General features: G+C 44.3%; 1 protein-coding gene across 1 annotated transcript in view; it reads left to right on the top strand.

The window, feature by feature from the left end:
• LOC311240729 (rho GTPase-activating protein 27-like) overlaps window positions 1-18,122 on the top strand; it is a 218,618-nt gene that overhangs the window by 28,218 nt on the left and 172,278 nt on the right. The window lies entirely within an intron of this gene.

The following is an 18,122-nucleotide window of genomic DNA, read 5'->3' as shown; positions in this document are numbered from 1 at the left end:
GGTGATCCACTCTAGTGATGGACTGAGCTCTTGTTTTTAACAGTTTTGTCGCAATAAATGGTTTGTTTATACTGATAACATTTGATAATACTGGAGTATAACTGATATACTCCAACACCTAGACACTTACATTTACATTTAGTCAATTAGCTGCAGCTTTTGTCCAAAGTGACTTACAGCGAGTACAACAAGTCAGCAGGAGGGGTACACCTCTGCCAGCTAAGGGCCAGTGGTATTATTCATCTATCAGTGAACTAGAGTGCAGTGGTATTATTCACCTATCAGTGAACTAGAGTGCAGTGGTATTATTCACCTATCAGTGAACTAGAGTGCAGTGGTATTATTCACCTATCAGTGCTGAACTAGAGTGCAGTGGTATTATTCATCTATCAGTGCTGAACTAGAGTGCAGTGGTATTATTCACCTATCAGTGCTGAACTAGAGTGCAGTGGTATTATTCACCTATCAGTGCTGAACTAGAGTGCAGTGGTATTATTCACCTATCAGTGCTGAACTAGAGTGCAGTGGTATTATTCACCTATCAGTGCTGAACTAGAGTGCAGTGGTATTATTCACCTATCAGTGAACTAGAGTGCAGTGGTATTATTCACCTATCAGTGCTGAACTAGAGTGCAGTGGTATTATTCACCTATCAGTGCTGAACTAGAGTGCAGTGGTATTATTCACCTATCAGTGCTGAACTAGAGTGCAGTGGTATTATTCATCTATCAGTGAACTAGAGTGCAGTGGTATTATTCACCTATCAGTGCTGAACTAGAGTGCAGTGGTATTATTCACCTATCAGTGCTGAACTAGAGTGCAGTGGTATTATTCACCTATCAGTGCTGAACTAGAGTGCAGTGGTATTATTCATCTATCAGTGCTGAACTAGAGTGCAGTGGTATTATTCATCTATCAGTGCTGAACTAGAGTGCAGTGGTATTATTCATCTATCAGTGCTGAACTAGAGTGCAGTGGTATTATTCATCTATCAGTGCTGAACTAGAGTGCAGTGGTATTATTCACCTATCAGTGAACTAGAGTGCAGTGGTATTATTCACCTATCAGTGCTGAACTAGAGTGCAGTGGTATTATTCACCTATCAGTGCTGAACTAGAGTGCAGTGGTATTATTCATCTATCAGTGAACTAGAGTGCAGTGGTATTATTCATCTATCAGTGAACTAGAGTGCAGTGGTATTATTCACCTATCAGTGAACTAGAGTGCAGTGGTATTATTCACCTATCAGTGCTGAACTAGAGTGCAGTGGTATTATTCACCTATCAGTGCTGAACTAGAGTGCAGTGGTATTATTCACCTATCAGTGCTGAACTAGAGTGCAGTGGTATTATTCACCTATCAGTGCTGAACTAGAGTGCAGTGGTATTATTCATCTATCAGTGAACTAGAGTGCAGTGGTATTATTCACCTATCAGTGAACTAGAGTGCAGTGGTATTATTCACCTATCAGTGCTGAACTAGAGTGCTACACTCTGAGTGCATAGTAGTATAGACATTATTAGCATAGTATGTAGTAGACGTATATGTACAGTAACATACTGTAGTACATAGTTTATAGTAGTATAGACATATTAGCATAGTATATAGTAGTATATGTATAGTAACATAGTACATAGTTTACAGTAGTATAGACATATAAGCATAGTAGGTAGTAGTATAGGTATAGTAACATAGTAGATAGTAGTAGATAGTGGTATAGTATACCAATGATTCCAGGATTCTTGCTAGACAGGACAGTTTGGTCCATAGTTATTTAGGTCACATACCTCCTACCTACCTCCTATCTACCTTCATGTAATGGAGATACATGAGCTGTATATATATTTATAAAATGACTTCATGAACCTTTACTCTGAAACTAGAGATATGGGGCATTAAGAGAGTTTATGGTACATTGATTATAAAGAGGGGTTTCTGAGACATTTTCACAAATAAAAGCTGGGACCAATGTTTGCAGGATGTCCAGATTGGTTTTATATTGTTTTGTCAATCTGAAGAAGCAATTAAAAAACTAAAAAAGTTTAGTCTGTTAATAATGCCAGAGTGGTCTGGGACCCCCATGCCAAGCCTGAAGGCCTTCCAGGGGGACCCCTAAACATACGCAGTATCACCCCTAAAAGTAACAGATTAAATAACTACTATTTTTTTTCAAAACTTTGTTTATTGAAGTTTTTTCGTTGCAATATGAGATGAGCACAAGGTCAAATTGTACACATATATGCCAGAAGTATTGCACATATCTACATATAAGTAGTCAAAATATAGGTCTGTTGAATGTAGACAATATACATATTGCACAAAGCTACATATAGTTAGTCAAAATATAGGTCTGTTGGATAAACAATATACCTATTGCACAAAGCTATGTATAAATAAACAGAATATAGGTCTGTTGAATGTAAATAATATACATATTGCACATGGCTACGTATAAGTAGTCAAAGTATAGGTCTGTTGAATATAGACTAAAGAGAATACACCACAAAATAAATATAGATGTTGTTTCGGACATACAGTCAATTAAACGGATATGTACACTCAGGACAAGCACTGTACAGCAGGAATAGAGGAATGGAACACATTTTTTATAATTTTTTTAAATAAGAAGGTAGACATCGGTTACATTTGCACATGTAGATAGGTCAATCTACTGGACTGTGCTAGGCTAGGAGTGAGCATTATTTATGGGGGGGTCGAGTGAACCTTGTTCCCCAACATAGGTAAAGAAACGACCCCATGTTTTATAAAATCTAGCTGTAGAACCCCTTATGACGCACCTTATTTTCTCCATCTTAAGGAAGTGCAAAATATCCCTGAGCCACATAGAGTGAGATGGAGGAGTGGGTGACTTCCAATGCAGTAAAATGAGACGTCTAGCCAGGAGAGTAACAAATGCCACCAGGTCAGCTTTATATCGTGGCAGAGACAGGGTAGTAGGGGAGCTAGAGACACCAAAGCAAGCAGTTATGACAGTCAGGCTGATTGGGATCTCAATACTATTTGAGATAGTTTCAAATATTTCAGACCAAAAGTTATGCAGGGAAGGGCAGGACCAAAACATGTGACTATGTGTAGCAGGGGCATGGTGGCATCTGTCACATGTGGGATCAATGTTGCCATAGATCTTGGCTAGCCTGACTTTAGTAAAGTGTGAACGGTGAACAATTTTACATTGGATCAGTCCGTGCCTGGCACAAATTGAAGAGGAGTGGACCCGGTGTAGAATATCCTCCCACAGGTCTTCTGTGATGTCCTCACCCAGGTCCTCCTCCCATCTCCTCCTGATCTTTTCTAATGAGGTAGGACGCAGTGAGGAAATCAAGCCATACAGGACAGATATAATACCCTTAGTGACCAGTGTATGCTTTAGTAAAGTGTCAATAGGAGTGGCTTCTGGGAGTTTGGGGAACTGTGGGTTGATATTACGTACAAAACTGCGGACTTGCAAGTATCTGAAGAAATGTGACCTCGAAAGAGAAAACTTGTCAGACAGTTGTTCTAATGATGCAAAAATATTTTCTATATATAAATCACTGAACGTTCTAATACCAAGAGGGGACCAGGAGAGAAAAGCTCTATCCATCACAGAGGGGGGGAAACAGGGTTAGCTGTAATTGGAGCTAGTAAAGAAAAAGATTGTAAACCAAAATGTCGTCTGAACTGATTCCATATCCTGAGTGTTGATTTGACAATGATATTTTTAGAGTAGGGAGAGGTGGGAAAAGGTAGAGGTGCGTGAGCCAGAGCAGCCAGTGAGGCAGGGCTGGAAGAAGAGGATTCCAAAAGCAACCATACAGGGGATGAAGGTGTGTCTTCAAACCTTGCCCAATGTTGTAGTGCTCTAAAGTTGGCTGCTCAATAATAGAATTTAAAATTGGGCAGAGCCATCCCTCCCAGAGGCTTTGGTCTTTGTAGGAGGGCTTTACCGAGCCTAGGGACTCTCCTATTCCAGATGAACTGCGACACCAAACTGTCAATTTTCTGGAAGAATGCTTGTGTGAGAAAGATGGGTAAACATTGAAAAAGGTATGAGAATTTTGGCAGGGAGTTCATTTTAACTGAGTTGACTCGTGTCGTTAAGGACAGGGGTAATAGCGACCATCGTTCAAAGGCTTTATGCAGTTTGCTTAACAAATGGGAGAAGTTAAATTTAAATAAATCCTTAAATTTGTCTGTGAAACGAATGCCAAGATATGTGAAGCCAAGTGGGGAAATTTTAAAGGGCAACGTATGTAAGGGGTCATTTCGACCTTCAGCATTCAGAGGGAATAGCTCACTTTTATCTAAGTTTAGTTTATATCCTGATATTTCACCGAATGAACTGAAAACGTCAAGGGCAGCTGGAATAGAGACAGAGAGATTCGATACATATAAAAGCAAGTCATCCGCATAAAGTGAAGTCTTCTGTTCGATGCCAAACCTATGAATACCAGTTATGTTAGGATTTGATCTGAGAGCAATGGCCAATGGTTCTATTGCGATATTAAATAATAAGGGACTCAAATTGCAGCCTTGCCGGGTAGAGCGAAAGAGAGGGAAATATTCAGAATGTGTGTTGTTGGTAGAATAGGTAGCTCCACTCCACCCGGTCAAAAGCCTTCTCGGCATCTAGTGAGATCACAGCTTCTGATATTGAGGAAGAAGAGGGATTATACATGATATTAAGAAGCCGTCTAGTGTTAAAAGAAGAGTACCGTTTTTTTATGAATCCAGTCTGATCTGGGGAAATAATAGAGGGTAGTACCGATTCTAAACGCATAGATAGTAGTTTGGAAAGAAGCTTTAAATCCACGGATAGCAAACTTATAGGACGGTAGCTCCCACATAGGAGAGGGTCTCTGTTCTTCTTCAAGATTAAGGAAATTGTGGCCTGAGTGAGTGTATGGGGCAATTTAAAACAGCAGAAGGATTCATTGTACATATCAATAAGAAGTGGCGCCAATTTGCCAAAAAACGTCCTATAGAATTCGATTGGGTAACCATCGGGGCCTGGGCATTTACCTGCCTGCATGTTGTGAGCAGCCTCTTCAATCTCCTCTATTGTGATAGGCTCATCCAGTTTCACCGCTGAGTCGGAGTCAACTTTAGGAATATCAAGAGAGTCAAAAAAGTTGCTAAAGGCAGACGGGTCAGTGGGTTGTTCTGCAGCATAGAGAGATGAGTAGAAGTTTTTAAATTGTTCATTAATTTCTTTGGGATCTGTAGTTCTGCCTGTTGGAGTTTGGATTTGTGGTATTTGATGCGAAACTGATGCCTGTCTTAATTGATGAGCTAATAGTTTATTCGCCTTATCTCCGTGTTCATAGTAATTGTATCTGGATTTGAATAGTAATTTTTCGGTATGGGTGGTAGACAGAGTATCGAATTCTGCTTGTAACAATAGGCGTTCCTTATATAAATCAGGTGATGGAGCGATAGAGTAAACGTTGTCAATCTGAGTGATCTGTTTGGTTAAGTTATCTAATTTCTTCCTTCTGGCTCTAGTCTCATAAGTGCAGTAAGAAATTATTTCCCCCCTTAAGTATGCCTTCAGTGTCTCCCATAGTAAGGAAGCTGAGATCCCAGGCGTCTTATTGATATCCAAAAAAAAATCTATCTGCTTGGAAATAAAAGTAACAAAATCTTCGTTCGATAACAAACTAGTATTCAGTCGCCAGGGTGGTCGGGTGTTATCACATCCCCTAATTTGCAGTTCCATTAGAACTGGAGAGTGGTCCGATATGACAATAGTATCATATGAGCAAGATAATACTGATGAGATGAGCCGATTGTCGATCAAGAAATAATCAATACGAGTGAAGGTGTGATGAACATGAGAGAAGAATGAGTATGCTCTGCTAGATGGGTTGTGAAAACGCCAAGGATCTGAAAGTGAAAACTCTTCCATAAAAGATTGAATGGTTTTAGCAGAGCTTATAAGTACTGCATTTCTGGTAGATGAGCGATCCAATGATGGATTAAGCCAACAATTGAAGTCCCCTCCTAATATTAGATAATGTGTGGAGAGGTCATGCAGGTATTGAAGAGAACACAGATCTAAAAAATGAGCTATTGTCCCAGTTAGGGCCGTAGATATTAAGCATAATCACTGGGGTGCCACAGAGCTTTCCAGTTACCAGCACAAATCTACCATTTGGGTCAGAGAGAACATCTGAGCAAATAAAATGTATTGATTTGTGGATTAAAATTGCCACACCTCTAGCTCTGCTCTGAAATGATGAGTGGTACACTTGTCCAACCCATCGTTTACGTAGTCTAGTATAATCAGATAGCTTGAAATGAGTTTCCTGAAGGAAAGCTATATGAACCCCCAAATTCTGAAGATGCCCCAGTACTTTACTATGTTTGATTGGCTGATTTAAGCCCTTACAATTCCAACTAGTAAATTTGACCACTCCTCCAATCTGCTGTGAGGTTTTAGGTTGAGTCATAGACTGGTGTTGAGTGTACAATGAGTAACATCGAAAAGTATGTCCTAATAGTATTTTTTATGTGCAGTGGCCAAGTCATAGAAAAAACAACAACAGTATAAACATCGCACAAAAAGAACTGTAAATGTAAACAAACAACTACTGCTCTGACTGTACCTGGCTGTAATATATTTAGAGCGACCTGAAGGGAGATGGGGAGGTGTGATGTTTTATGTTAAAGAGAACATCCACTGTACCCAGATCCACTTTTCAGATAAGGAATTAGAGTCTCCCCAAATGTCCTTTACCCTCCTAGGGCTGTACCACCAGACTACAAAGCTATATTTTCTTACCAGCTAAACACTGATTGATTGATTGATTGAAAACTTTATTAACAGATTGCAGAATGGGTACAATACAGTACGGCTCAGTACATACTCATACACACCATACTTAGGGAGTGCAACTTTGATAAAGAGGTACTTTTGATGGGAGATTTCAACATAAACTGGGAAGATAAAAAAAAAATATATATATATATATATATATATATCTAACCCTAACTTACCTTACTGTCATGCACTTGACCTAATATACTAACCTAGCACTCAACACTTTGATGAACATTGTTACTCAGCTGATAGAACTTGTAAGTCACTTTGGATAAAAGCGTCAGCTAAATCAGGGGTTCCCAAACTTTTCAGGCCGGGACCCAGAAAATAAGGCGTCAGAGAGCCGTGGCCCAATGCACATAGTCAGGTTTTTTTTTTTTTTTGCCAGGCGACCGATTTTTTAAGCCAAATATCACTTCAATCCTATTAAGTTAGTTCAAGTTAGTTATTCATTTATATGTGCTATTTATGAGAGGGCTAACTTGTTGCAAAATAATAATGATAATAATAATAGCCTCATTAAAATACTATTGTTGCTTCTGTTGTTTTCAGCATTTTATGTGCATAATCTGTTATTTAGTTTGAAATGTTCATTGAAATAAGTAGATTTTTCGTTTTTGTTTATTTATTAAGTTAATATAAAACCATATAGTCACATTTTAGAATACAATAGAATAGAATTTTAGAATACAACTAGAAACACTGTCCTGGCCTGCTTCTAAGTTCAGTGGCCTGACAAAAAAAAAAAAAAAAAAATTATTTTTTATTTTTTAATCATCTCGCGGCCCTCCCGTGGCTGCTCGCGGTCCACCTTTGGGTCGCGACCCCGACTTTGGGAACCACTGAGCTAAATGACTAAATGTAAATGTAGTATAGACATATAAGCATAGTAGGTAGTATTAACATAGTATGTAGTAGTATAGGCATAGTAGCATAGTATGTAGTAGTATGTAGTAGTATATAGGTATAGTAAGTAAAAGCATTTCAGATAAATAGGCAGGTGCATTGCCAACATTTTAATGATTTAAAAACCAATAAAAGGACCAATAAAAAAAACCGAGCTGATTGGTGCAGCAGCGGGAAGCAGCTTTCTGTTTACTTTCATAACTTCTGGTCAACTTGTTCCGCCTTCAGAGAATGACTGACAGGTTGGTCAATTGCCGGCGATAATAATAATAACTTTATTTGGGCTGACAGCGGAGCCACAAAACAACTGCGTCTGCATTTGATCTCGTCTTGTCGGTGGTGTAAAATGAATTAGGTATATTGTTAGTAAGTTAGCCATGTAATAAAAGGGATAATGTATAGCTACTCGATCATTGTCGCAAAATAATTGCCCTTCACTGCGTTTAGAACACCTCGGCGAGGCGCCTCGGTATTCTAAACACTGTGTCGGTCAATTATTTTGCGACAATGACCTCGTAGCTATACATTATCCCTTACATAGAATATACCTACATAGAATTTGCCTACATAGAATATACCCTACATAGAATATACCTACATAGAATATACCTACATTGAATATATACCTACATAGAATATACTCTACTCTACATAGAATATACATAGAATATACTATACATAGAATATACCTACATAGAATATACTCTACATATAATATACCTACATAGAACATACCTACATAGAACATACCTACATAGAATATACCTACATATAATATACCTACATAGAACATACCTACATAGAATATACTCTACATAGAATATACCTACATAGAATATACCTACATAGAATATACTCTACATATAATATACCTACATAGAACATACCTACATATAATATACCTACATAGAATATACCTACATAGAACATACCTACATAGAATATACCTACATAGAATATACCTACATAGAACATACCTACATAGAATATACCTACATAGAACATACCTACATAGAATATACCTACATAGAATATACCTACATAGAATATACCTACTGTACATAGAACATACATACATAGAACATACCTACATAGAATATACCTACATAGAACATACCTACATAGAATATACCTACATAGAACATACCTACATAGAATATACCTACATAGAATATACTCTACATAGAATATACCTACATAGAACATACCTACATATAATATACCTACATAGAATATACCTACATAGAATATAGTCTACATAGAATATACCTACATAGAACATACCTACATATAATATACCTACATAGAATATACCTACATAGAACATACCTACATAGAATATACCTACATAGAATATACCTACATAGAACATACCTACATAGAATATACCTACATAGAATATACCTACATAGAATATACTCTACATATAATATACCTACATAGAACATACCTACATATAATATACCTACATAGAATATACCTACATAGAACATACCTCCATAGAATATACCTACATAGAATATACCTACATAGAACATACCTACATAGAATATACTCTACATATAATATACTCTACATAGAATATACTCTACATAGAATATACTCTACATAGAATATACCTACATAGAACATACCTACATAGAATATACCTACATAGAATATACCTACTGTACATAGAACATACATACATAGAACATACCTATATAGAATATACCTACATAGAACATACCTACATAGAATATACCTACATAGAATATACTCTACATAGAATATTCCTACATAGAACATACCTACATATAATATACCTACATAGAATATACCTACATAGAATATACTCTACATAGAATATACCTACATAGAACATACCTACATATAATATACCTACATAGAATATACCTACTGTTCTGAAGGATCAGATTAAACCGAATATATATATTCATTTATATATATATATTTAATTGTATTTGTATATCCCCTGATATCCCTTGTATATTCCTTGTACAATATGCATTGAATATCCCTTCTAGTCTACTGAACATCCCATAATAGTCTCCATTCTACCATTGGACGAGACCTTGGTGCCAGGTCGCCATACCCCTCAGACCAGGTTCAATCGTACCGCTCAACATGTATGGACAAGTCCTAGTTCCGCGTAGGAATATGTCTACCGCACCACTAATGGTACTATTTGTTCATAGTGCGTATATATACTGCGCTATTAAAGTAGAGCTTTCTTTTAGTCCAGTTCCTTACCCTCCAACAGAGTGACAGACGCAAAAGCCTCCCCGCGAACCACGTGTGGGCAGTAAGGCCAATTCGGCCCAGTATCGGCATTGAGACATCGTGTATATTAATATTTGAATAGTCATATTTGGCACTATATCGTCGAGTTGGACGTATTCTATTAAGCTAATAATAGTCTATTCATATGTAGTGCCTCGTGCGGTAAGAGTTCTATAGTAATCAGCACCCCCATCGTTTCGGGCATCAGCTGGACGCTTATCCAGGGTGGTTGACCCCACGTGAAGCTGCACCCGAGGAGCTCCAGGCCAAAGAGCGAGTGGACCTGTATATTGGATTATTCTACCGACGACGGCTAGCCTTCCCCGGCTTGGATTATGCTTTGAGTACTTTGATTATTCTATGGATAAAGGCCAACACTGCGGTGTGTTGGAAATACCCCCCCCGGAGAGGACGACAGGTGAGAAGACGCTCTACACGACGAGGTCGCCTCACGTCTCTCCATCGTGGACCGGAGGACGCCGGCCACAGAGAGTCCAACTGCTTTCATCTGTGGATCGAGGATCGCTGGGCACTGGGTCGCACGACTGTGGGCTCTCCCAGGATACCCTCGGCCAGACGGGATACAGCCAGACTCTACCCCCCCCCTCCAGCTGTCCTACAAGCAGTCGGAACCTTCCCCTAGTGTATCCAGCTATATAATCATTCAAGTATCATTGCTATTGTTCCCTAAATATTCCAGGTTGTATATTTGCTTCCTGCGCAATCAGAGATTGGACATTCGATATTGATCTACCTACGAATACTCATTTGCCATAAAAGTGCATACTATTTCAAATCATAAATGTAATTAAGTGATCGTTGTACATACCCTTTGCTATGTATTATTAATAAACGCAGACTTTCGACTTGGTACATTTGTGTTGGATCCGTTTCATCAGGTGGGAGTGTTTATCATAATTATTTATACCTAGTACTGGGTGGCCAGAGTCTAAAGTACAAGAGGTAGTGGTAGTAAGTATCATATCTAACAATACAGTCAGGGAATTGTACCCCTCAGTTACAATGGGTCCTTCGAGCCGGAGGGTAATCAGTGTAATATTAATATAGTGTTATTAATATTAAAATGGCCTATGATGAACACTCCACGAAACGATCCTCCTAGCCAACAACGCCCGCGGCGCAAACGACAGCCCCCTCAGTACCTAGAGGCTTACGCTGTCAGTCAACAACCTAGTCTTCTACCAACAGTAAACGCGGTAAAACTAGAAAGTAAAATTATGTCTAACCCTAACAACCAGGCTACCCCGACCATAGAGGCCCCTATGGGTTCTAACGTAACTGACCCAGCTCACGGTGGGGACCAGGGGGAACCAGACATGACTTTACACCCCGCCAATACCGAAGAAGTAGTCCCCGACGAGTCCCGGGAGGAAGACAACACTACCGAGAGAGAACTCGGCACGGAAGAAGATGAGGAGAGCACCGTGGAGATAGAGCTCCAAGACTCCGCACGGAGTACCCCAAGGGACGGCTCCCCTATACAACCGTCTTCTCCCAGCGAGGCAGAGAGGACACTACAGCAGGCATTCCTCGTCAGCCTGAAAGCCTCTACTGAACGCGATAGACTCCAGGGTGAACGCGATCGATTGCAGATACAGCAACGGAGCGAAGAAGAGCACATACGCCTGGAAATAAGACGCATTCAGATGGAAGAGAATATGGCAAGAGACCGGGCCGACGCCCAGCGCGCCGCCACCGGTGCCCAGAGAGAATCGGATCTCACCAAGCGCGAAGCCGAGCGCGACAGAGCACAAGCGCAACTAATAGAACAGCTGATCAGAAGGACAACACCCCCTCCCTCCACCAGAGGCTCCAGGAACTCGTCTAGACATCACTCCAGGGCGGCATCCCCTAGCCGAGTAAGCGACCCTGAACTTGACCAACAGACGAGGTTTATACCCCCCGCAGACCCCCTTCCCCAACCGGTCCAAGCGAGACCCAGCCACCGGGAAGGAGCAGCATACACTGCGGAGAGGCTAAATCAGAGACTACAAGCCCTGGATGACCTAACGGAAGACGAAGAGGAAGAGGAGGAGAACCACGCCCGACGACAGCACACTACTCTACCGGACCAGGAGGTCCAGTACAGCCCAGGCTATACCCCCGCGGAGCTGCGCTACAGACCCCCGACGCTATTCACGGGTGAGCACGACGCACGACCCGCACCGAGGAACAGCACCTGGACCAGCGGGCCATGGTACACAGCCGGTACCAGCCCACGCCAAGGAGCAGGAGGAGACTCGCCTAGGAGGCCTCTCCCCCAACGCTCGCCGATGTATCAACAATCCGCGTCATACATTGGCACACCTATGGTACCAGACTTCACCCAGGAGAACCGGGCCCAGTATACGGAGCTCCGCATGTGTCTGGAGACAATGTTGGTGGATGTCATTGATGAACGCCATAAATACGCGATACTACTGAAGCATTTAAAGGTACCCCGCGCGCACAACATAGCGCTCGCCTACGCCACTTCCACGACCCCATACACCGCAGCGCTGGTAGCGTTGGACCAGAGATATGGACGTATATGGGATTACGTGATCCAGGAGATCAGGCACATCGACCGCCTACCCCCAGCAACAGACAATCGAGCACTGGACGACCTGTCCATCAGAGTGCAGTCCCTGGTAGGGATGCTGGGAGCGCAGAGGGAAAAGGGTAGGCATGAACTATACGCCAACTCAAATGTAGAGAGGATCTTGGAGAAGCTACCGCCCGCCCGACAGGAGCGCTTTAGGCGGCAGAGAGACCACCGAGACCCTAATGGCCCCGAACCGAACCTCCTCGATCTAGCCGACTTCCTGGCGAGAGAAGTCAGCAGCTTACGGCTAGATACATTCGGACGGAGCACCCCTGGCTCCAGAGAAGGAACCAGGAGACTAAATGATGGAAGAAGATCGGTGACTGTCATGCACCAATCGGAGTCAGTGCCAAGCAGTAGGAGCCACAGTACCCCCTCAAGAAAGGAGAAGTGGAAGATAGTGTGCCCCTACTGTGAGAAAGAACACTGGCTGTCACAATGTGACTCATTCCCCAAGATGAATGCGGAGGAAGCGAGTCAATGGATAAAGTCCAACAGACGCTGTTTTCGCTGTGCGCGATCACACATGGCAGCCGAATGCCGCTTAAAGAAAAAGTGCAGTCGGTGCGATGGAGCCCATCTGGACATACTCCACGACAGTAACAGACGGCGGCCTCCACCCGCACCATCAAGCAGCAAAGCAAGCGTCATGTACATCGACCCCGCCAGCAGCAGCGGAGCCAGAGTGCTCTTAAAGGTAGTCCGTGTGACATTGAGCTACCAGAATAAAGTCATGGACACTTACGCCGTCCTTGATGACGGGTCAGAGAAGACCCTTCTGCTCGCGTCCGCTGCGGCCCAGCTAGGGCTGCGGGGGAGCGAAAACCAAATGACAATTCGGACAATAAGAAGAGATTTGAAAACGATAAAGGGCGAGAATGTCTCATTCTCTATCGCAGCAAGCGGCCAGCCCGAGCGACGGTACAGGATTACAGACGCTTTCACCAGCCAAGAAATAGGACTGTCGCGGTACACATACCCCGTAGCCAAGCTGATGGAGAAATATGTACATCTACGCAAGCTACCGATCCCACTCATAGACGGTGCTACCCCGACACTGTTGATAGGCTCCGACCATGCAGACCTCATTGTCCCGATAGACCGGGTTCATACCGGACCCAGAGGCTGTCCTGCAGCAGTCGAGACCCGCCTAGGATGGACTCTCCAAGGCCCACTCGCCAAATCTCTCAACCGAACCACAGCCACTAGCTGTCTCCACTCCCGAGTCACAGAGGGAGACACCGCACTCCTGCAGCATGTAGAGAGGCTATGGACCTTAGAACAAATGCCCTTTAAGAACGAAAAGAAAGACATTCGCTCTAAAGACGACATCTACGCCATTAACCTCCTCGAGACGGGAACAAAGAGAGTCCCAGTCAGCGGCGTGTTGAGATACGCCACGCCACTCCTGCGGCGGGAAGGGATGCCTACCTTTCACGCAAAGAAAGACGCCACAGAGCGGTACCTACTAAACACAGAGCGGCGCTTAGCCAAGGACCCCGCCCAAGAAAGTGTATACCGCGCTGAGATTGAGAAGCTCATCACAGCGGGACACGTCACAAAGATTGACATTAAAGAGGCCGACCAGACGACTGAATCGTGGTACGTGCCCCACCACAAGGTTCATCACAACGGCAAAGACCGCATCGTGTTTAACTGCAGCTACCAGATCGGATCCCAAAATCTGAATAAAGAGCTATTGCCCGGTCCTACACTCGGCCCCTCCCTACTAGGCGTACTACTCCGCTTCCGCCAGGACAAGGTGGCTATCAGCGGGGATATCAAAGGGATGTTCCTGCAGGTGAGATTAGTAGAGGAGGACAAGCCCCTGTTGCGGTTCCTATGGAGAGAGAGGCCAGGAGATGAGCACCCAGCCATCTACCAATGGGAAGTCCTCCCTTTCGGAACTACATGCAGCCCATGCTGTGCTACACTTGCACTACAGAGACATGTCGCAGAGGACCCAGCAGCGGACGAAGAGGTCCGACACAGTGTGAAGAACAGCTTCTACGTAGATAACTGTCTACAAAGCGTTTCGACCCAGGAAGAAGCCGAGGCTCTCCTACATAAACTCCGCGCCTCTCTGATCAAAGGCGGCTTTGATCTCAGGCAGTGGGCCAGCAGCGATCCGCACGTACTGCGCAGCCTCTCCTCCGAGGACAAGGCAGCGAGCAGCGAGACCTGGATGGCCACAATCCCAGGAGAAGCCCAAGAGATGACACTAGGACTAGTGTGGCGCTTCAAAACAGATTCGCTCCACTATAGACACAAACCCCTGACCACGGAGCAGGGAAGGTCGACGGCAATACCGACCACCAGACGGAGTGTGTACAGAACACTCGCCCGACAATATGACCCGTTAGGATGTATACTACCGTACACCACCAGGGCAAAGATGATTGTACGAGCATTGTGGGACAAGGACCAGGGCTGGGACGACCCCATTCCCGCACACCTTGCATCCACCTGGAGAGAGTGGGAGATGGAACTCCACTCACTCCCAGGCGTTAATATACGCCGAAGCTACTTCCCACCCACGGTGAGGCCAGAGACATGTAAAATGGATTTACACGTCTTCAGTGACGCCTCCGAGGTCGCCTACGGATCAGTAGCCTACTTGCGGGCCCAAGAAGAGGGGGGAGAGATCTACACAGCATTCATCCTCGCCCGCTCGAGAATAGCCCCACGCAAGCAACAGTCTATCCCACGTCTAGAGCTCTGCGCAGCCCTCGCAGGAGCGCATCTAGCCACGCTCATCCAACGTGAGCTCACCATTCCGGTGCATAGAACAATCCTGTGGTCAGATTCCACGACAGTACTCGCCTGGATCGGATCGGATTCATGCAGATACAAAGTCTTCGTGGGAGTCAGAGTCACTGAGATTCAAGAGTTAACCGGAGAGTTAACCGGAGAAGCAAACTGGCGCTATGTTGATACAAAACACAACCCAGCTGACGTCATCACCCGGGGAATGTCCCTGGATGACTTAACCCGTCATAACATCTGCGGTGACGGACCAGCATTCCTCAAGCTCCCGGAAGGAGATTGGCCCACGCCCACCCCGAGGGAAGCAAGTGACGAGGAGGCTGAGAATAAGAAACCCATGTTCTGTGGATTGAGCACTGTTGTCTCCGCAGACCCCAACATAGACGATTGCATTACCATAGAGAGTGCGCAGCAACGGACATTCCTGCGGCACCACCCAGAAATTAAGTCCCCCGCTGATATGTCAGCAGCTGACTACGAGGAAGCAGAACTGCTTCTACTGCAACGAGCCCAGAGAGACTCGTTCCCCGATGAACTAGACTGTCTACAGGGAGGAAAGCCCGTCCCATCAGACAGCAGATTGATTCATCTGGCCCCCGAGAGTGACACACATACCCTCATCAGAGTGGGTGGTCGCCTGCGGAGAGCCCCCAATTTACCGGATGACATTAAGTACCCGATCGTATTGAACAGCCGACACAAGGTCACAGAGCTGATTATAAAGAAATACGACGAGGATGTACACCACGCAGGAGCAGAGAGAGTCTTCGCGGAAATCAGACGTCGTTACTGGATACTTCAAGGAAGAGAGGCGGTGCGACGCTTCCAGCGAACCTGTCTAGACTGCCGAAAGTGGCGCGCGCAGCCCAGCATACCACGGATGGCTGACCTACCTCCATGTCGCCTCCGACTCGGCGACAAGCCATTCCACTCAACAGGCATGGACTGTTTTGGCCCGCTGCACATAAAGAAAGGAAGAGGCACCGAGAAGCGGTGGGGTATTGTATTCAAATGCATGACCACCAGAGCGATACATATCGAGCTCCTTCCGAACATGAGCACAGACTCATTCCTTATGGCCTTCCGAAGATTCACATCACGGAAAGGAAAACCGTCTACATTATTGTCCGATCACGGGACAAACTTCAAAGGCGGAGAAAGAGAGCTGAGGGAGAGCTTCCAAGCTATGGGCCCAGAACTTAAGACCCACCTCGCTCCAGCCCAGATTGACTTCCAATTCAACCCCCCAAACGCACCCCACTTCGGTGGAACTTGGGAACGAGAAGTACGTTCTATAAAGACAGCCCTGTACGTAGTACTTGGGGCCCAGACTGTGGCGGAAGAAGTCCTAATGACAGTCCTCACGGAGATTGAGGGAGTATTGAACTCAAAGCCCCTCGGTTACGTCTCCAGTGATGTAGCAGATGTCGACCCAGTCACCCCCAACACCCTCCTGATGGGGCGGCTAGATCCCGCGTTACCCCAGACAATGTACCGGCCTGAAGAAGCGAACGGCCGACGAATGTGGAGGTACAGCCAAGTATTAGCCGACAAGTTTTGGAGCAGTTTCCTACTGCACTACCTACCGTCTCTACAGACCCGCCAGAAGTGGGTAAAAGAGAGAGACAATTTGATGGAAGGAACAGTCGTCATGATTATTGACCAGTCACTACCCAGAGCTATGTGGCCGGCTGGCCGCGTAAGCAAAGTGATCACCGGTGCCGATGGCAAGGTCCGAGCAGCTGAAGTACTCGTCCAGGGGCGCATTTACACCCGTCCTGTGGCGAGGCTCATAGAACTGCCCCGACTCCCAGACACAATCGATGATGACCATGACCCTATGACTTTGTGAGTTGACTGACCCTTACAGCGAACCCTTGAGTGGTAGACAGTGCGGTTAATCTGTCTCTGCTTAACTAATTGGGTTGGGACCAATTAGGGGGCGGCTGTTCTGAAGGATCAGATTAAACCGAATATATATATTCATTTATATATATATATTTAATTGTATTTGTATATCCCCTGATATCCCTTGTATATTCCTTGTACAATATGCATTGAATATCCCTTCTAGTCTACTGAACATCCCATAATAGTCTCCATTCTACCATTGGACGAGACCTTGGTGCCAGGTCGCCATACCCCTCAGACCAGGTTCAATCGTACCGCTCAACATGTATGGACAAGTCCTAGTTCCGCGTAGGAATATGTCTACCGCACCACTAATGGTACTATTTGTTCATAGTGCGTATATATACTGCGCTATTAAAGTAGAGCTTTCTTTTAGTCCAGTTCCTTACCCTCCAACAGAGTGACAGACGCAAAAGCCTCCCCGCGAACCACGTGTGGGCAGTAAGGCCAATTCGGCCCAGTATCGGCATTGAGACATCGTGTATATTAATATTTGAATAGTCATATTTGGCACTATATCGTCGAGTTGGACGTATTCTATTAAGCTAATAATAGTCTATTCATATGTAGTGCCTCGTGCGGTAAGAGTTCTATAGTAATCAGCACCCCCATCGTTTCGGGCATCAGCTGGACGCTTATCCAGGGTGGTTGACCCCACGTGAAGCTGCACCCGAGGAGCTCCAGGCCAAAGAGCGAGTGGACCTGTATATTGGATTATTCTACCGACGACGGCTAGCCTTCCCCGGCTTGGATTATGCTTTGAGTACTTTGATTATTCTATGGATAAAGGCCAACACTGCGGTGTGTTGGAAATACCCCCCCCGGAGA

The sequence above is a fragment of the Notolepis coatsorum genome (genome assembly GCF_963971535.1).
Source record: "Notolepis coatsorum genome assembly, chromosome: 14".
NCBI classification, from domain to species: domain Eukaryota; kingdom Metazoa; phylum Chordata; class Actinopteri; order Aulopiformes; family Paralepididae; genus Notolepis; species Notolepis coatsorum.
Note: the sequence above shows the minus strand (reverse complement) of the source record. Positions and strands in the feature narration are given on the sequence as shown.